Source organism: Schistocerca piceifrons, unplaced genomic scaffold (genome assembly GCF_021461385.2).
Source record: "Schistocerca piceifrons isolate TAMUIC-IGC-003096 unplaced genomic scaffold, iqSchPice1.1 HiC_scaffold_541, whole genome shotgun sequence".
Lineage (NCBI taxonomy): Eukaryota > Metazoa > Arthropoda > Insecta > Orthoptera > Acrididae > Schistocerca > Schistocerca piceifrons.
In genome coordinates this window covers 81,062-100,608 of record NW_025728779.1, presented here as the reverse complement: position 1 = coordinate 100,608, position 19,547 = coordinate 81,062, and the positions used below count along the sequence as shown (strand labels likewise).

Below are 19,547 nucleotides of genomic sequence, written 5' to 3'. Positions count from 1 at the left end.
TGCCCGGACGTGTTTCACAACATTTCTGTCGTTTCATACTGTTTCGTTATTTGCAGACACACTTTGCTAATCTTCCTTGGCACACTCTTCTTCAAACGGAGTTCCTTAATATCGCATCTTACGATAGTTTAAAATCAGTATGGACGCATCTTCGTCACACAAGAAAGGTAGCATGAAAAGAGGGCTGGCAGGGGTAGCGACAAAAAAGCAAAAAATGAAGACAGCCAGAGTTCCCAGGCGGTCGCCGATCCGAATACTAACGTTGTTGCTTATCTTCGGTGATCGGACGAGAACGGCTGTTTTTTTTTTTTTTTTTTTTTAATTTATGTATTTAGTTAGTTTTTCGAATTTAGCGCCGCTACAAAACAGTTGGCTCTGACGCGTTTCAAGGACACATCTGTCGATTCGTAGTGTTTCGTTAATTCCAACGACTTCCTAGCACTCTTCCTCCGCGCATTCTTGCTCAAACTGAGTTCATTACTGCAATTTCGTGTCTTACGTTTAGTACAGTACTTTAAAATGCTTGTGGAAGCATCTTTGTCACACCTGAAAGTTAGTATGAAAAAGAGGGCTGGCAGGTGTAGCGACGCAAAAATTAAAAAATGAGATAGAGCCAACAGCACCCGGTGTTCCCAGGCGGTCACCCATCCAAGTACTAACCGGGCCCGATGTTGCTTAACTTCGGTGATCGGACGAGAACCGGTGTATTCAACATGGTATGGCCGTTGGCGTCCTTATAATGTGGCCGCACGGCAGAGGAAGCCTTCGCCCCTTCTCCCAACACACGCAATCGCCGTTTTCCGTGGCACATTTGACGCAAAGCACGTCCTTCCACCGCCACGTGGGTGACACGCACAACACAGGCTGCTCGTTGCGCCGCCTGTCATTTCTTGTTATCCGGCGCAGGGCCGGGCGTCGGGCGGGGGGAGGGGGGGCCTGCGCGGGGTGTGGCAGTGTCCTGCTGGACCGGCGGAAGCTTTCTCACCTGGCTGACACGCGCCGCGCTTCCAGAAATTTGCGTAATTTGCGCGTTGCATCCTCGCCTGTCGTGTCCCCTCCCCTTCCCTTCCGTCCCGACTTTGCTCGACTGCCGCTCGCTGCCGCTCGGGTCGCGCTCCATATGACCGCACAAGCACGACAAACATCTGCGAGATGGGCGCGGGCCGAACCGGCGTGTCCGAGACGCCGTGTGCGGCCGTTCGGAGCTACTAGAGTAGAGCAGCGCTGCGCTGGAAAGGTGCGAAAACACGGACAGAGGACACAGGAGGTTCAACAAAGCATCCATCTCCTCTAGAGGCGAAAGATAAATTTTTGTTTACAAATTTGCAGATGTGCACTGCTACAAAACAATATGCCCGGACGTGTTTCACAACATTTCTGTCGTTTCATACTGTTTCGTTATTTGCAGACACACTTTGCTAATCTTCCTTGGCACACTCTTCTTCAAACGGAGTTCCTTAATATCGCATCTTACGATAGTTTAAAATCAGTATGGACGCATCTTCGTCACACAAGAAAGGTAGCATGAAAAGAGGGCTGGCAGGGGTAGCGACAAAAAAGCAAAAAATGAAGACAGCCAGAGTTCCCAGGCGGTCGCCGATCCGAATACTAACGTTGTTGCTTATCTTCGGTGATCGGACGAGAACGGCTGTTTTTTTTTTTTTTTTAATTTATGTATTTAGTTAGTTTTTCGAATTTAGCGCCGCTACAAAACAGTTGGCTCTGACGCGTTTCAAGGACACATCTGTCGATTCGTAGTGTTTCGTTAATTCCAACGACTTCCTAGCACTCTTCCTCCGCGCATTCTTGCTCAAACTGAGTTCATTACTGCAATTTCGTGTCTTACGTTTAGTACAGTACTTTAAAATGCTTGTGGAAGCATCTTTGTCACACCTGAAAGTTAGTATGAAAAAGAGGGCTGGCAGGTGTAGCGACGCAAAAATTAAAAAATGAGATAGAGCCAACAGCACCTTTTTTTTTTTTTTTTTTTAAACGTAATAAACTTTTATTTACAAAATAACAGATACAGTCATGAGATTCCAAGGTATTTTCAATTTCAATTTCTTTTAGTTATCGAGTGTTTTTCTTTTCTTTTCTGACATGTAACTTTGTTGCTATTGTCTGTTTCGTTATATTTTGTGCATTTGCAGGTTGATTTACACTGTTGCACTGATTTGTAAGTCAGTGGAGCAAAAATATTTCATTTTTTTCCTGTTCATTTTGCATTTTTGTTAAGTTTATGGGTTTAATTCAGATACTTCTACGTTCTAGACTTAGGTAGAGTTTTTAGTGTGGTGCCATTATGTGGCATGTAACTATTATTAGAGTTGTCTTACTGGCTAATGCTTACATCTAGGAGGCAAAGGACAGTGACAAATATTTATGAATGAACATTATATATTTATATAGCGAAGGTGTCCACGAGATTGTGGCTGAGTGGAAGAGAGCGAGAGCGGGATAGGGAGAGAGACAGAGAGACATAGTGAGAGAGAGAGAGAGATAGAGAGAGAGAGAGAGATAGAGAGAGAGATAGAGAGTGAGAAAGAGAGAGAGAGAAATCTAGTGAGTGGGCGATATAGAACACATTTGAGACATAATTAATGAAAAACTCTATAGGTGGACAAATATATTCTACGTAAGCTTAACATGATTAGATAGAAATTGCAGAGAGTTGTTTCTTTTGTTAGTCTACTCACATAGTCATCTTCGGCGTAGCGGGTGATGTTTCGCACATTTTTATGAACGCTACCTGGATATGCGCTATGTGTGTAGCCGTAGCACTCATCTAACAATATATACACTTTTTTTCCGTTGCGGACACTGTGATTGCACTGCACAAATTTTGCACCGCACGCACTTTTAACACACAACACTTTGGGGGTGTTGGAGGGTCTGCATCGGCGACGACGAAGGCGTGGAGGACTAGGGGGGGGCGTGGTGTGGCGGCGGCGGCGGCGGCGGCGGCGGCGGCGTCGGCGGCGGCGTCGGCGTCGGCGGCGCCGGCGGCGGTGGCGGCGGCGTCGGCGGCGGCGGCGGCGGTCGTGGCGGTGTTCCCAGGCGGTCACCCATCCAAGTACTAACCGGGCCCGATGTTGCTTAACTTCGGTGATCGGACGAGAACCGGTGTATTCAACATGGTATGGCCGTTGGCGTCCTTATAATGTGGCCGCACGGCAGAGGAAGCCTTCGCCCCTTCTCCCAACACACGCAATCGCCGTTTTCCGTGGCACATTTGACGCAAAGCACGTCCTTCCACCGCCACGTGGGTGACACGCACAACACAGGCTGCTCGTTGCGCCGCCTGTCATTTCTTGTTATCCGGCGCAGGGCCGGGCGTCGGGCGGGGGGAGGGGGGGCCTGCGCGGGGTGTGGCAGTGTCCTGCTGGACCGGCGGAAGCTTTCTCACCTGGCTGACACGCGCCGCGCTTCCAGAAATTTGCGTAATTTGCGCGTTGCATCCTCGCCTGTCGTGTCCCCTCCCCTTCCCTTCCGTCCCGACTTTGCTCGACTGCCGCTCGCTGCCGCTCGGGTCGCGCTCCATATGACCGCACAAGCACGACAAACATCTGCGAGATGGGCGCGGGCCGAACCGGCGTGTCCGAGACGCCGTGTGCGGCCGTTCGGAGCTACTAGAGTAGAGCAGCGCTGCGCTGGAAAGGTGCGAAAACACGGACAGAGGACACAGGAGGTTCAACAAAGCATCCATCTCCTCTAGAGGCGAAAGATAAATTTTTGTTTACAAATTTGCAGATGTGCACTGCTACAAAACAATATGCCCGGACGTGTTTCACAACATTTCTGTCGTTTCATACTGTTTCGTTATTTGCAGACACACTTTGCTAATCTTCCTTGGCACACTCTTCTTCAAACGGAGTTCCTTAATATCGCATCTTACGATAGTTTAAAATCAGTATGGACGCATCTTCGTCACACAAGAAAGGTAGCATGAAAAGAGGGCTGGCAGGGGTAGCGACAAAAAAGCAAAAAATGAAGACAGCCAGAGTTCCCAGGCGGTCGCCGATCCGAATACTAACGTTGTTGCTTATCTTCGGTGATCGGACGAGAACGGCTGTTTTTTTTTTTTTTTTAATTTATGTATTTAGTTAGTTTTTCGAATTTAGCGCCGCTACAAAACAGTTGGCTCTGACGCGTTTCAAGGACACATCTGTCGATTCGTAGTGTTTCGTTAATTCCAACGACTTCCTAGCACTCTTCCTCCGCGCATTCTTGCTCAAACTGAGTTCATTACTGCAATTTCGTGTCTTACGTTTAGTACAGTACTTTAAAATGCTTGTGGAAGCATCTTTGTCACACCTGAAAGTTAGTATGAAAAAGAGGGCTGGCAGGTGTAGCGACGCAAAAATTAAAAAATGAGATAGAGCCAACAGCACCCGGTGTTCCCAGGCGGTCACCCATCCAAGTACTAACCGGGCCCGATGTTGCTTAACTTCGGTGATCGGACGAGAACCGGTGTATTCAACATGGTATGGCCGTTGGCGTCCTTATAATGTGGCCGCACGGCAGAGGAAGCCTTCGCCCCTTCTCCCAACACACGCAATCGCCGTTTTCCGTGGCACATTTGACGCAAAGCACGTCCTTCCACCGCCACGTGGGTGACACGCACAACACAGGCTGCTCGTTGCGCCGCCTGTCATTTCTTGTTATCCGGCGCAGGGCCGGGCGTCGGGCGGGGGGAGGGGGGGCCTGCGCGGGGTGTGGCAGTGTCCTGCTGGACCGGCGGAAGCTTTCTCACCTGGCTGACACGCGCCGCGCTTCCAGAAATTTGCGTAATTTGCGCGTTGCATCCTCGCCTGTCGTGTCCCCTCCCCTTCCCTTCCGTCCCGACTTTGCTCGACTGCCGCTCGCTGCCGCTCGGGTCGCGCTCCATATGACCGCACAAGCACGACAAACATCTGCGAGATGGGCGCGGGCCGAACCGGCGTGTCCGAGACGCCGTGTGCGGCCGTTCGGAGCTACTAGAGTAGAGCAGCGCTGCGCTGGAAAGGTGCGAAAACACGGACAGAGGACACAGGAGGTTCAACAAAGCATCCATCTCCTCTAGAGGCGAAAGATAAATTTTTGTTTACAAATTTGCAGATGTGCACTGCTACAAAACAATATGCCCGGACGTGTTTCACAACATTTCTGTCGTTTCATACTGTTTCGTTATTTGCAGACACACTTTGCTAATCTTCCTTGGCACACTCTTCTTCAAACGGAGTTCCTTAATATCGCATCTTACGATAGTTTAAAATCAGTATGGACGCATCTTCGTCACACAAGAAAGGTAGCATGAAAAGAGGGCTGGCAGGGGTAGCGACAAAAAAGCAAAAAATGAAGACAGCCAGAGTTCCCAGGCGGTCGCCGATCCGAATACTAACGTTGTTGCTTATCTTCGGTGATCGGACGAGAACGGCTGTTTTTTTTTTTTTTTTTTTTTAATTTATGTATTTAGTTAGTTTTTCGAATTTAGCGCCGCTACAAAACAGTTGGCTCTGACGCGTTTCAAGGACACATCTGTCGATTCGTAGTGTTTCGTTAATTCCAACGACTTCCTAGCACTCTTCCTCCGCGCATTCTTGCTCAAACTGAGTTCATTACTGCAATTTCGTGTCTTACGTTTAGTACAGTACTTTAAAATGCTTGTGGAAGCATCTTTGTCACACCTGAAAGTTAGTATGAAAAAGAGGGCTGGCAGGTGTAGCGACGCAAAAATTAAAAAATGAGATAGAGCCAACAGCACCCGGTGTTCCCAGGCGGTCACCCATCCAAGTACTAACCGGGCCCGATGTTGCTTAACTTCGGTGATCGGACGAGAACCGGTGTATTCAACATGGTATGGCCGTTGGCGTCCTTATAATGTGGCCGCACGGCAGAGGAAGCCTTCGCCCCTTCTCCCAACACACGCAATCGCCGTTTTCCGTGGCACATTTGACGCAAAGCACGTCCTTCCACCGCCACGTGGGTGACACGCACAACACAGGCTGCTCGTTGCGCCGCCTGTCATTTCTTGTTATCCGGCGCAGGGCCGGGCGTCGGGCGGGGGGAGGGGGGGCCTGCGCGGGGTGTGGCAGTGTCCTGCTGGACCGGCGGAAGCTTTCTCACCTGGCTGACACGCGCCGCGCTTCCAGAAATTTGCGTAATTTGCGCGTTGCATCCTCGCCTGTCGTGTCCCCTCCCCTTCCCTTCCGTCCCGACTTTGCTCGACTGCCGCTCGCTGCCGCTCGGGTCGCGCTCCATATGACCGCACAAGCACGACAAACATCTGCGAGATGGGCGCGGGCCGAACCGGCGTGTCCGAGACGCCGTGTGCGGCCGTTCGGAGCTACTAGAGTAGAGCAGCGCTGCGCTGGAAAGGTGCGAAAACACGGACAGAGGACACAGGAGGTTCAACAAAGCATCCATCTCCTCTAGAGGCGAAAGATAAATTTTTGTTTACAAATTTGCAGATGTGCACTGCTACAAAACAATATGCCCGGACGTGTTTCACAACATTTCTGTCGTTTCATACTGTTTCGTTATTTGCAGACACACTTTGCTAATCTTCCTTGGCACACTCTTCTTCAAACGGAGTTCCTTAATATCGCATCTTACGATAGTTTAAAATCAGTATGGACGCATCTTCGTCACACAAGAAAGGTAGCATGAAAAGAGGGCTGGCAGGGGTAGCGACAAAAAAGCAAAAAATGAAGACAGCCAGAGTTCCCAGGCGGTCGCCGATCCGAATACTAACGTTGTTGCTTATCTTCGGTGATCGGACGAGAACGGCTGTTTTTTTTTTTTTTTTTTTTTAATTTATGTATTTAGTTAGTTTTTCGAATTTAGCGCCGCTACAAAACAGTTGGCTCTGACGCGTTTCAAGGACACATCTGTCGATTCGTAGTGTTTCGTTAATTCCAACGACTTCCTAGCACTCTTCCTCCGCGCATTCTTGCTCAAACTGAGTTCATTACTGCAATTTCGTGTCTTACGTTTAGTACAGTACTTTAAAATGCTTGTGGAAGCATCTTTGTCACACCTGAAAGTTAGTATGAAAAAGAGGGCTGGCAGGTGTAGCGACGCAAAAATTAAAAAATGAGATAGAGCCAACAGCACCCGGTGTTCCCAGGCGGTCACCCATCCAAGTACTAACCGGGCCCGATGTTGCTTAACTTCGGTGATCGGACGAGAACCGGTGTATTCAACATGGTATGGCCGTTGGCGTCCTTATAATGTGGCCGCACGGCAGAGGAAGCCTTCGCCCCTTCTCCCAACACACGCAATCGCCGTTTTCCGTGGCACATTTGACGCAAAGCACGTCCTTCCACCGCCACGTGGGTGACACGCACAACACAGGCTGCTCGTTGCGCCGCCTGTCATTTCTTGTTATCCGGCGCAGGGCCGGGCGTCGGGCGGGGGGAGGGGGGGCCTGCGCGGGGTGTGGCAGTGTCCTGCTGGACCGGCGGAAGCTTTCTCACCTGGCTGACACGCGCCGCGCTTCCAGAAATTTGCGTAATTTGCGCGTTGCATCCTCGCCTGTCGTGTCCCCTCCCCTTCCCTTCCGTCCCGACTTTGCTCGACTGCCGCTCGCTGCCGCTCGGGTCGCGCTCCATATGACCGCACAAGCACGACAAACATCTGCGAGATGGGCGCGGGCCGAACCGGCGTGTCCGAGACGCCGTGTGCGGCCGTTCGGAGCTACTAGAGTAGAGCAGCGCTGCGCTGGAAAGGTGCGAAAACACGGACAGAGGACACAGGAGGTTCAACAAAGCATCCATCTCCTCTAGAGGCGAAAGATAAATTTTTGTTTACAAATTTGCAGATGTGCACTGCTACAAAACAATATGCCCGGACGTGTTTCACAACATTTCTGTCGTTTCATACTGTTTCGTTATTTGCAGACACACTTTGCTAATCTTCCTTGGCACACTCTTCTTCAAACGGAGTTCCTTAATATCGCATCTTACGATAGTTTAAAATCAGTATGGACGCATCTTCGTCACACAAGAAAGGTAGCATGAAAAGAGGGCTGGCAGGGGTAGCGACAAAAAAGCAAAAAATGAAGACAGCCAGAGTTCCCAGGCGGTCGCCGATCCGAATACTAACGTTGTTGCTTATCTTCGGTGATCGGACGAGAACGGCTGTTTTTTTTTTTTTTTTAATTTATGTATTTAGTTAGTTTTTCGAATTTAGCGCCGCTACAAAACAGTTGGCTCTGACGCGTTTCAAGGACACATCTGTCGATTCGTAGTGTTTCGTTAATTCCAACGACTTCCTAGCACTCTTCCTCCGCGCATTCTTGCTCAAACTGAGTTCATTACTGCAATTTCGTGTCTTACGTTTAGTACAGTACTTTAAAATGCTTGTGGAAGCATCTTTGTCACACCTGAAAGTTAGTATGAAAAAGAGGGCTGGCAGGTGTAGCGACGCAAAAATTAAAAAATGAGATAGAGCCAACAGCACCCGGTGTTCCCAGGCGGTCACCCATCCAAGTACTAACCGGGCCCGATGTTGCTTAACTTCGGTGATCGGACGAGAACCGGTGTATTCAACATGGTATGGCCGTTGGCGTCCTTATAATGTGGCCGCACGGCAGAGGAAGCCTTCGCCCCTTCTCCCAACACACGCAATCGCCGTTTTCCGTGGCACATTTGACGCAAAGCACGTCCTTCCACCGCCACGTGGGTGACACGCACAACACAGGCTGCTCGTTGCGCCGCCTGTCATTTCTTGTTATCCGGCGCAGGGCCGGGCGTCGGGCGGGGGGAGGGGGGGCCTGCGCGGGGTGTGGCAGTGTCCTGCTGGACCGGCGGAAGCTTTCTCACCTGGCTGACACGCGCCGCGCTTCCAGAAATTTGCGTAATTTGCGCGTTGCATCCTCGCCTGTCGTGTCCCCTCCCCTTCCCTTCCGTCCCGACTTTGCTCGACTGCCGCTCGCTGCCGCTCGGGTCGCGCTCCATATGACCGCACAAGCACGACAAACATCTGCGAGATGGGCGCGGGCCGAACCGGCGTGTCCGAGACGCCGTGTGCGGCCGTTCGGAGCTACTAGAGTAGAGCAGCGCTGCGCTGGAAAGGTGCGAAAACACGGACAGAGGACACAGGAGGTTCAACAAAGCATCCATCTCCTCTAGAGGCGAAAGATAAATTTTTGTTTACAAATTTGCAGATGTGCACTGCTACAAAACAATATGCCCGGACGTGTTTCACAACATTTCTGTCGTTTCATACTGTTTCGTTATTTGCAGACACACTTTGCTAATCTTCCTTGGCACACTCTTCTTCAAACGGAGTTCCTTAATATCGCATCTTACGATAGTTTAAAATCAGTATGGACGCATCTTCGTCACACAAGAAAGGTAGCATGAAAAGAGGGCTGGCAGGGGTAGCGACAAAAAAGCAAAAAATGAAGACAGCCAGAGTTCCCAGGCGGTCGCCGATCCGAATACTAACGTTGTTGCTTATCTTCGGTGATCGGACGAGAACGGCTGTTTTTTTTTTTTTTTTTTTAATTTATGTATTTAGTTAGTTTTTCGAATTTAGCGCCGCTACAAAACAGTTGGCTCTGACGCGTTTCAAGGACACATCTGTCGATTCGTAGTGTTTCGTTAATTCCAACGACTTCCTAGCACTCTTCCTCCGCGCATTCTTGCTCAAACTGAGTTCATTACTGCAATTTCGTGTCTTACGTTTAGTACAGTACTTTAAAATGCTTGTGGAAGCATCTTTGTCACACCTGAAAGTTAGTATGAAAAAGAGGGCTGGCAGGTGTAGCGACGCAAAAATTAAAAAATGAGATAGAGCCAACAGCACCCGGTGTTCCCAGGCGGTCACCCATCCAAGTACTAACCGGGCCCGATGTTGCTTAACTTCGGTGATCGGACGAGAACCGGTGTATTCAACATGGTATGGCCGTTGGCGTCCTTATAATGTGGCCGCACGGCAGAGGAAGCCTTCGCCCCTTCTCCCAACACACGCAATCGCCGTTTTCCGTGGCACATTTGACGCAAAGCACGTCCTTCCACCGCCACGTGGGTGACACGCACAACACAGGCTGCTCGTTGCGCCGCCTGTCATTTCTTGTTATCCGGCGCAGGGCCGGGCGTCGGGCGGGGGGAGGGGGGGCCTGCGCGGGGTGTGGCAGTGTCCTGCTGGACCGGCGGAAGCTTTCTCACCTGGCTGACACGCGCCGCGCTTCCAGAAATTTGCGTAATTTGCGCGTTGCATCCTCGCCTGTCGTGTCCCCTCCCCTTCCCTTCCGTCCCGACTTTGCTCGACTGCCGCTCGCTGCCGCTCGGGTCGCGCTCCATATGACCGCACAAGCACGACAAACATCTGCGAGATGGGCGCGGGCCGAACCGGCGTGTCCGAGACGCCGTGTGCGGCCGTTCGGAGCTACTAGAGTAGAGCAGCGCTGCGCTGGAAAGGTGCGAAAACACGGACAGAGGACACAGGAGGTTCAACAAAGCATCCATCTCCTCTAGAGGCGAAAGATAAATTTTTGTTTACAAATTTGCAGATGTGCACTGCTACAAAACAATATGCCCGGACGTGTTTCACAACATTTCTGTCGTTTCATACTGTTTCGTTATTTGCAGACACACTTTGCTAATCTTCCTTGGCACACTCTTCTTCAAACGGAGTTCCTTAATATCGCATCTTACGATAGTTTAAAATCAGTATGGACGCATCTTCGTCACACAAGAAAGGTAGCATGAAAAGAGGGCTGGCAGGGGTAGCGACAAAAAAGCAAAAAATGAAGACAGCCAGAGTTCCCAGGCGGTCGCCGATCCGAATACTAACGTTGTTGCTTATCTTCGGTGATCGGACGAGAACGGCTGTTTTTTTTTTTTTTTTAATTTATGTATTTAGTTAGTTTTTCGAATTTAGCGCCGCTACAAAACAGTTGGCTCTGACGCGTTTCAAGGACACATCTGTCGATTCGTAGTGTTTCGTTAATTCCAACGACTTCCTAGCACTCTTCCTCCGCGCATTCTTGCTCAAACTGAGTTCATTACTGCAATTTCGTGTCTTACGTTTAGTACAGTACTTTAAAATGCTTGTGGAAGCATCTTTGTCACACCTGAAAGTTAGTATGAAAAAGAGGGCTGGCAGGTGTAGCGACGCAAAAATTAAAAAATGAGATAGAGCCAACAGCACCCGGTGTTCCCAGGCGGTCACCCATCCAAGTACTAACCGGGCCCGATGTTGCTTAACTTCGGTGATCGGACGAGAACCGGTGTATTCAACATGGTATGGCCGTTGGCGTCCTTATAATGTGGCCGCACGGCAGAGGAAGCCTTCGCCCCTTCTCCCAACACACGCAATCGCCGTTTTCCGTGGCACATTTGACGCAAAGCACGTCCTTCCACCGCCACGTGGGTGACACGCACAACACAGGCTGCTCGTTGCGCCGCCTGTCATTTCTTGTTATCCGGCGCAGGGCCGGGCGTCGGGCGGGGGGAGGGGGGGCCTGCGCGGGGTGTGGCAGTGTCCTGCTGGACCGGCGGAAGCTTTCTCACCTGGCTGACACGCGCCGCGCTTCCAGAAATTTGCGTAATTTGCGCGTTGCATCCTCGCCTGTCGTGTCCCCTCCCCTTCCCTTCCGTCCCGACTTTGCTCGACTGCCGCTCGCTGCCGCTCGGGTCGCGCTCCATATGACCGCACAAGCACGACAAACATCTGCGAGATGGGCGCGGGCCGAACCGGCGTGTCCGAGACGCCGTGTGCGGCCGTTCGGAGCTACTAGAGTAGAGCAGCGCTGCGCTGGAAAGGTGCGAAAACACGGACAGAGGACACAGGAGGTTCAACAAAGCATCCATCTCCTCTAGAGGCGAAAGATAAATTTTTGTTTACAAATTTGCAGATGTGCACTGCTACAAAACAATATGCCCGGACGTGTTTCACAACATTTCTGTCGTTTCATACTGTTTCGTTATTTGCAGACACACTTTGCTAATCTTCCTTGGCACACTCTTCTTCAAACGGAGTTCCTTAATATCGCATCTTACGATAGTTTAAAATCAGTATGGACGCATCTTCGTCACACAAGAAAGGTAGCATGAAAAGAGGGCTGGCAGGGGTAGCGACAAAAAAGCAAAAAATGAAGACAGCCAGAGTTCCCAGGCGGTCGCCGATCCGAATACTAACGTTGTTGCTTATCTTCGGTGATCGGACGAGAACGGCTGTTTTTTTTTTTTTTTTTTTTTAATTTATGTATTTAGTTAGTTTTTCGAATTTAGCGCCGCTACAAAACAGTTGGCTCTGACGCGTTTCAAGGACACATCTGTCGATTCGTAGTGTTTCGTTAATTCCAACGACTTCCTAGCACTCTTCCTCCGCGCATTCTTGCTCAAACTGAGTTCATTACTGCAATTTCGTGTCTTACGTTTAGTACAGTACTTTAAAATGCTTGTGGAAGCATCTTTGTCACACCTGAAAGTTAGTATGAAAAAGAGGGCTGGCAGGTGTAGCGACGCAAAAATTAAAAAATGAGATAGAGCCAACAGCACCCGGTGTTCCCAGGCGGTCACCCATCCAAGTACTAACCGGGCCCGATGTTGCTTAACTTCGGTGATCGGACGAGAACCGGTGTATTCAACATGGTATGGCCGTTGGCGTCCTTATAATGTGGCCGCACGGCAGAGGAAGCCTTCGCCCCTTCTCCCAACACACGCAATCGCCGTTTTCCGTGGCACATTTGACGCAAAGCACGTCCTTCCACCGCCACGTGGGTGACACGCACAACACAGGCTGCTCGTTGCGCCGCCTGTCATTTCTTGTTATCCGGCGCAGGGCCGGGCGTCGGGCGGGGGGAGGGGGGGCCTGCGCGGGGTGTGGCAGTGTCCTGCTGGACCGGCGGAAGCTTTCTCACCTGGCTGACACGCGCCGCGCTTCCAGAAATTTGCGTAATTTGCGCGTTGCATCCTCGCCTGTCGTGTCCCCTCCCCTTCCCTTCCGTCCCGACTTTGCTCGACTGCCGCTCGCTGCCGCTCGGGTCGCGCTCCATATGACCGCACAAGCACGACAAACATCTGCGAGATGGGCGCGGGCCGAACCGGCGTGTCCGAGACGCCGTGTGCGGCCGTTCGGAGCTACTAGAGTAGAGCAGCGCTGCGCTGGAAAGGTGCGAAAACACGGACAGAGGACACAGGAGGTTCAACAAAGCATCCATCTCCTCTAGAGGCGAAAGATAAATTTTTGTTTACAAATTTGCAGATGTGCACTGCTACAAAACAATATGCCCGGACGTGTTTCACAACATTTCTGTCGTTTCATACTGTTTCGTTATTTGCAGACACACTTTGCTAATCTTCCTTGGCACACTCTTCTTCAAACGGAGTTCCTTAATATCGCATCTTACGATAGTTTAAAATCAGTATGGACGCATCTTCGTCACACAAGAAAGGTAGCATGAAAAGAGGGCTGGCAGGGGTAGCGACAAAAAAGCAAAAAATGAAGACAGCCAGAGTTCCCAGGCGGTCGCCGATCCGAATACTAACGTTGTTGCTTATCTTCGGTGATCGGACGAGAACGGCTGTTTTTTTTTTTTTTTTTTTTTAATTTATGTATTTAGTTAGTTTTTCGAATTTAGCGCCGCTACAAAACAGTTGGCTCTGACGCGTTTCAAGGACACATCTGTCGATTCGTAGTGTTTCGTTAATTCCAACGACTTCCTAGCACTCTTCCTCCGCGCATTCTTGCTCAAACTGAGTTCATTACTGCAATTTCGTGTCTTACGTTTAGTACAGTACTTTAAAATGCTTGTGGAAGCATCTTTGTCACACCTGAAAGTTAGTATGAAAAAGAGGGCTGGCAGGTGTAGCGACGCAAAAATTAAAAAATGAGATAGAGCCAACAGCACCCGGTGTTCCCAGGCGGTCACCCATCCAAGTACTAACCGGGCCCGATGTTGCTTAACTTCGGTGATCGGACGAGAACCGGTGTATTCAACATGGTATGGCCGTTGGCGTCCTTATAATGTGGCCGCACGGCAGAGGAAGCCTTCGCCCCTTCTCCCAACACACGCAATCGCCGTTTTCCGTGGCACATTTGACGCAAAGCACGTCCTTCCACCGCCACGTGGGTGACACGCACAACACAGGCTGCTCGTTGCGCCGCCTGTCATTTCTTGTTATCCGGCGCAGGGCCGGGCGTCGGGCGGGGGGAGGGGGGGCCTGCGCGGGGTGTGGCAGTGTCCTGCTGGACCGGCGGAAGCTTTCTCACCTGGCTGACACGCGCCGCGCTTCCAGAAATTTGCGTAATTTGCGCGTTGCATCCTCGCCTGTCGTGTCCCCTCCCCTTCCCTTCCGTCCCGACTTTGCTCGACTGCCGCTCGCTGCCGCTCGGGTCGCGCTCCATATGACCGCACAAGCACGACAAACATCTGCGAGATGGGCGCGGGCCGAACCGGCGTGTCCGAGACGCCGTGTGCGGCCGTTCGGAGCTACTAGAGTAGAGCAGCGCTGCGCTGGAAAGGTGCGAAAACACGGACAGAGGACACAGGAGGTTCAACAAAGCATCCATCTCCTCTAGAGGCGAAAGATAAATTTTTGTTTACAAATTTGCAGATGTGCACTGCTACAAAACAATATGCCCGGACGTGTTTCACAACATTTCTGTCGTTTCATACTGTTTCGTTATTTGCAGACACACTTTGCTAATCTTCCTTGGCACACTCTTCTTCAAACGGAGTTCCTTAATATCGCATCTTACGATAGTTTAAAATCAGTATGGACGCATCTTCGTCACACAAGAAAGGTAGCATGAAAAGAGGGCTGGCAGGGGTAGCGACAAAAAAGCAAAAAATGAAGACAGCCAGAGTTCCCAGGCGGTCGCCGATCCGAATACTAACGTTGTTGCTTATCTTCGGTGATCGGACGAGAACGGCTGTTTTTTTTTTTTTTTTTTTTTAATTTATGTATTTAGTTAGTTTTTCGAATTTAGCGCCGCTACAAAACAGTTGGCTCTGACGCGTTTCAAGGACACATCTGTCGATTCGTAGTGTTTCGTTAATTCCAACGACTTCCTAGCACTCTTCCTCCGCGCATTCTTGCTCAAACTGAGTTCATTACTGCAATTTCGTGTCTTACGTTTAGTACAGTACTTTAAAATGCTTGTGGAAGCATCTTTGTCACACCTGAAAGTTAGTATGAAAAAGAGGGCTGGCAGGTGTAGCGACGCAAAAATTAAAAAATGAGATAGAGCCAACAGCACCCGGTGTTCCCAGGCGGTCACCCATCCAAGTACTAACCGGGCCCGATGTTGCTTAACTTCGGTGATCGGACGAGAACCGGTGTATTCAACATGGTATGGCCGTTGGCGTCCTTATAATGTGGCCGCACGGCAGAGGAAGCCTTCGCCCCTTCTCCCAACACACGCAATCGCCGTTTTCCGTGGCACATTTGACGCAAAGCACGTCCTTCCACCGCCACGTGGGTGACACGCACAACACAGGCTGCTCGTTGCGCCGCCTGTCATTTCTTGTTATCCGGCGCAGGGCCGGGCGTCGGGCGGGGGGAGGGGGGGCCTGCGCGGGGTGTGGCAGTGTCCTGCTGGACCGGCGGAAGCTTTCTCACCTGGCTGACACGCGCCGCGCTTCCAGAAATTTGCGTAATTTGCGCGTTGCATCCTCGCCTGTCGTGTCCCCTCCCCTTCCCTTCCGTCCCGACTTTGCTCGACTGCCGCTCGCTGCCGCTCGGGTCGCGCTCCATATGACCGCACAAGCACGACAAACATCTGCGAGATGGGCGCGGGCCGAACCGGCGTGTCCGAGACGCCGTGTGCGGCCGTTCGGAGCTACTAGAGTAGAGCAGCGCTGCGCTGGAAAGGTGCGAAAACACGGACAGAGGACACAGGAGGTTCAACAAAGCATCCATCTCCTCTAGAGGCGAAAGATAAATTTTTGTTTACAAATTTGCAGATGTGCACTGCTACAAAACAATATGCCCGGACGTGTTTCACAACATTTCTGTCGTTTCATACTGTTTCGTTATTTGCAGACACACTTTGCTAATCTTCCTTGGCACACTCTTCTTCAAACGGAGTTCCTTAATATCGCATCTTACGATAGTTTAAAATCAGTATGGACGCATCTTCGTCACACAAGAAAGGTAGCATGAAAAGAGGGCTGGCAGGGGTAGCGACAAAAAAGCAAAAAATGAAGACAGCCAGAGTTCCCAGGCGGTCGCCGATCCGAATACTAACGTTGTTGCTTATCTTCGGTGATCGGACGAGAACGGCTGTTTTTTTTTTTTTTTTTTTTTAATTTATGTATTTAGTTAGTTTTTCGAATTTAGCGCCGCTACAAAACAGTTGGCTCTGACGCGTTTCAAGGACACATCTGTCGATTCGTAGTGTTTCGTTAATTCCAACGACTTCCTAGCACTCTTCCTCCGCGCATTCTTGCTCAAACTGAGTTCATTACTGCAATTTCGTGTCTTACGTTTAGTACAGTACTTTAAAATGCTTGTGGAAGCATCTTTGTCACACCTGAAAGTTAGTATGAAAAAGAGGGCTGGCAGGTGTAGCGACGCAAAAATTAAAAAATGAGATAGAGCCAACAGCACCCGGTGTTCCCAGGCGGTCACCCATCCAAGTACTAACCGGGCCCGATGTTGCTTAACTTCGGTGATCGGACGAGAACCGGTGTATTCAACATGGTATGGCCGTTGGCGTCCTTATAATGTGGCCGCACGGCAGAGGAAGCCTTCGCCCCTTCTCCCAACACACGCAATCGCCGTTTTCCGTGGCACATTTGACGCAAAGCACGTCCTTCCACCGCCACGTGGGTGACACGCACAACACAGGCTGCTCGTTGCGCCGCCTGTCATTTCTTGTTATCCGGCGCAGGGCCGGGCGTCGGGCGGGGGGAGGGGGGGCCTGCGCGGGGTGTGGCAGTGTCCTGCTGGACCGGCGGAAGCTTTCTCACCTGGCTGACACGCGCCGCGCTTCCAGAAATTTGCGTAATTTGCGCGTTGCATCCTCGCCTGTCGTGTCCCCTCCCCTTCCCTTCCGTCCCGACTTTGCTCGACTGCCGCTCGCTGCCGCTCGGGTCGCGCTCCATATGACCGCACAAGCACGACAAACATCTGCGAGATGGGCGCGGGCCGAACCGGCGTGTCCGAGACGCCGTGTGCGGCCGTTCGGAGCTACTAGAGTAGAGCAGCGCTGCGCTGGAAAGGTGCGAAAACACGGACAGAGGACACAGGAGGTTCAACAAAGCATCCATCTCCTCTAGAGGCGAAAGATAAATTTTTGTTTACAAATTTGCAGATGTGCACTGCTACAAAACAATATGCCCGGACGTGTTTCACAACATTTCTGTCGTTTCATACTGTTTCGTTATTTGCAGACACACTTTGCTAATCTTCCTTGGCACACTCTTCTTCAAACGGAGTTCCTTAATATCGCATCTTACGATAGTTTAAAATCAGTATGGACGCATCTTCGTCACACAAGAAAGGTAGCATGAAAAGAGGGCTGGCAGGGGTAGCGACAAAAAAGCAAAAAATGAAGACAGCCAGAGTTCCCAGGCGGTCGCCGATCCGAATACTAACGTTGTTGCTTATCTTCGGTGATCGGACGAGAACGGCTGTTTTTTTTTTTTTTTTTTTTTAATTTATGTATTTAGTTAGTTTTTCGAATTTAGCGCCGCTACAAAACAGTTGGCTCTGACGCGTTTCAAGGACACATCTGTCGATTCGTAGTGTTTCGTTAATTCCAACGACTTCCTAGCACTCTTCCTCCGCGCATTCTTGCTCAAACTGAGTTCATTACTGCAATTTCGTGTCTTACGTTTAGTACAGTACTTTAAAATGCTTGTGGAAGCATCTTTGTCACACCTGAAAGTTAGTATGAAAAAGAGGGCTGGCAGGTGTAGCGACGCAAAAATTAAAAAATGAGATAGAGCCAACAGCACCCGGTGTTCCCAGGCGGTCACCCATCCAAGTACTAACCGGGCCCGATGTTGCTTAACTTCGGTGATCGGACGAGAACCGGTGTATTCAACATGGTATGGCCGTTGGCGTCCTTATAATGTGGCCGCACGGCAGAGGAAGCCTTCGCCCCTTCTCCCAACACACGCAATCGCCGTTTTCCGTGGCACATTTGACGCAAAGCACGTCCTTCCACCGCCACGTGGGTGACACGCACAACACAGGCTGCTCGTTGCGCCGCCTGTCATTTCTTGTTATCCGGCGCAGGGCCGGGCGTCGGGCGGGGGGAGGGGGGGCCTGCGCGGGGTGTGGCAGTGTCCTGCTGGACCGGCGGAAGCTTTCTCACCTGGCTGACACGCGCCGCGCTTCCAGAAATTTGCGTAATTTGCGCGTTGCATCCTCGCCTGTCGTGTCCCCTCCCCTTCCCTTCCGTCCCGACTTTGCTCGACTGCCGCTCGCTGCCGCTCGGGTCGCGCTCCATATGACCGCACAAGCACGACAAACATCTGCGAGATGGGCGCGGGCCGAACCGGCGTGTCCGAGACGCCGTGTGCGGCCGTTCGGAGCTACTAGAGTAGAGCAGCGCTGCGCTGGAAAGGTGCGAAAACACGGACAGAGGACACAGGAGGTTCAACAAAGCATCCATCTCCTCTAGAGGCGAAAGATAAATTTTTGTTTACAAATTTGCAGATGTGCACTGCTACAAAACAATATGCCCGGACGTGTTTCACAACATTTCTGTCGTTTCATACTGTTTCGTTATTTGCAGACACACTTTGCTAATCTTCCTTGGCACACTCTTCTTCAAACGGAGTTCCTTAATATCGCATCTTACGATAGTTTAAAATCAGTATGGACGCATCTTCGTCACACAAGAAAGGTAGCATGAAAAGAGGGCTGGCAGGGGTAGCGACAAAAAAGCAAAAAATGAAGACAGCCAGAGTTCCCAGGCGGTCGCCGATCCGAATACTAACGTTGTTGCTTATCTTCGGTGATCGGACGAGAACGGCTGTTTTTTTTTTTTTTTTTTTTTAATTTATGTATTTAGTTAGTTTTTCGAATTTAGCGCCGCTACAAAACAGTTGGCTCTGACGCGTTTCAAGGACACATCTGTCGATTCGTAGTGTTTCGTTAATTCCAACGACTTCCTAGCACTCTTCCTCCGCGCATTCTTGCTCAAACTGAGTTCATTACTGCAATTTCGTGTCTTACGTTTAGTACAGTACTTTAAAATGCTTGTGGAAGCATCTTTGTCACACCTGAAAGTTAGTATGAAAAAGAGGGCTGGCAGGTGTAGCGACGCAAAAATTAAAAAATGAGATAGAGCCAACAGCACCCGGTGTTCCCAGGCGGTCACCCATCCAAGTACTAACCGGGCCCGATGTTGCTTAACTTCGGTGATCGGACGAGAACCGGTGTATTCAACATGGTATGGCCGTTGGCGTCCTTATAATGTGGCCGCACGGCAGAGGAAGCCTTCGCCCCTTCTCCCAACACACGCAATCGCCGTTTTCCGTGGCACATTTGACGCAAAGCACGTCCTTCCACCGCCACGTGGGTGACACGCACAACACAGGCTGCTCGTTGCGCCGCCTGTCATTTCTTGTTATCCGGCGCAGGGCCGGGCGTCGG

The 19,547-nt window shown here is 50.8% G+C and overlaps 13 non-coding genes and 1 pseudogene across 13 annotated transcripts; all 14 read right to left on the bottom strand.

Moving 5' to 3' along the window:
• Window positions 1–611: 611 nt before the first annotated feature.
• LOC124757026 lies at window positions 612–730 on the bottom strand. The gene has a single exon (XR_007012360.1). It is a non-coding gene; the product is annotated as a 5S ribosomal RNA (ribosomal RNA).
• Window positions 731–3,027: 2,297 nt separating this feature from the next.
• On the bottom strand, window positions 3,028–3,151 carry LOC124756992 (annotated as a pseudogene).
• A 1,228-nt stretch (window positions 3,152–4,379) lies between these two features.
• Window positions 4,380–4,498, bottom strand: LOC124757025. Its single transcript, XR_007012359.1, has one exon. It is a non-coding gene; the product is annotated as a 5S ribosomal RNA (ribosomal RNA).
• Window positions 4,499–5,731: 1,233 nt separating this feature from the next.
• LOC124757024 lies at window positions 5,732–5,850 on the bottom strand. Its single transcript, XR_007012358.1, has one exon. It is a non-coding gene; the product is annotated as a 5S ribosomal RNA (ribosomal RNA).
• A 1,233-nt stretch (window positions 5,851–7,083) lies between these two features.
• Window positions 7,084–7,202, bottom strand: LOC124757023. The gene has a single exon (XR_007012357.1). It is a non-coding gene; the product is annotated as a 5S ribosomal RNA (ribosomal RNA).
• Window positions 7,203–8,430: 1,228 nt separating this feature from the next.
• Window positions 8,431–8,549, bottom strand: LOC124757022. The gene has a single exon (XR_007012356.1). It is a non-coding gene; the product is annotated as a 5S ribosomal RNA (ribosomal RNA).
• A 1,231-nt stretch (window positions 8,550–9,780) lies between these two features.
• LOC124757021 lies at window positions 9,781–9,899 on the bottom strand. Its single transcript, XR_007012355.1, has one exon. It is a non-coding gene; the product is annotated as a 5S ribosomal RNA (ribosomal RNA).
• A 1,228-nt stretch (window positions 9,900–11,127) lies between these two features.
• On the bottom strand, window positions 11,128–11,246 carry LOC124757020. Its single transcript, XR_007012354.1, has one exon. It is a non-coding gene; the product is annotated as a 5S ribosomal RNA (ribosomal RNA).
• Window positions 11,247–12,479: 1,233 nt separating this feature from the next.
• Window positions 12,480–12,598, bottom strand: LOC124757019. The gene has a single exon (XR_007012353.1). It is a non-coding gene; the product is annotated as a 5S ribosomal RNA (ribosomal RNA).
• A 1,233-nt stretch (window positions 12,599–13,831) lies between these two features.
• Window positions 13,832–13,950, bottom strand: LOC124757016. Its single transcript, XR_007012351.1, has one exon. It is a non-coding gene; the product is annotated as a 5S ribosomal RNA (ribosomal RNA).
• A 1,233-nt stretch (window positions 13,951–15,183) lies between these two features.
• On the bottom strand, window positions 15,184–15,302 carry LOC124757015. The gene has a single exon (XR_007012350.1). It is a non-coding gene; the product is annotated as a 5S ribosomal RNA (ribosomal RNA).
• Window positions 15,303–16,535: 1,233 nt separating this feature from the next.
• On the bottom strand, window positions 16,536–16,654 carry LOC124757014. Its single transcript, XR_007012349.1, has one exon. It is a non-coding gene; the product is annotated as a 5S ribosomal RNA (ribosomal RNA).
• A 1,233-nt stretch (window positions 16,655–17,887) lies between these two features.
• On the bottom strand, window positions 17,888–18,006 carry LOC124757013. Its single transcript, XR_007012348.1, has one exon. It is a non-coding gene; the product is annotated as a 5S ribosomal RNA (ribosomal RNA).
• Window positions 18,007–19,239: 1,233 nt separating this feature from the next.
• On the bottom strand, window positions 19,240–19,358 carry LOC124757012. The gene has a single exon (XR_007012347.1). It is a non-coding gene; the product is annotated as a 5S ribosomal RNA (ribosomal RNA).
• Window positions 19,359–19,547: the final 189 nt, after the last annotated feature.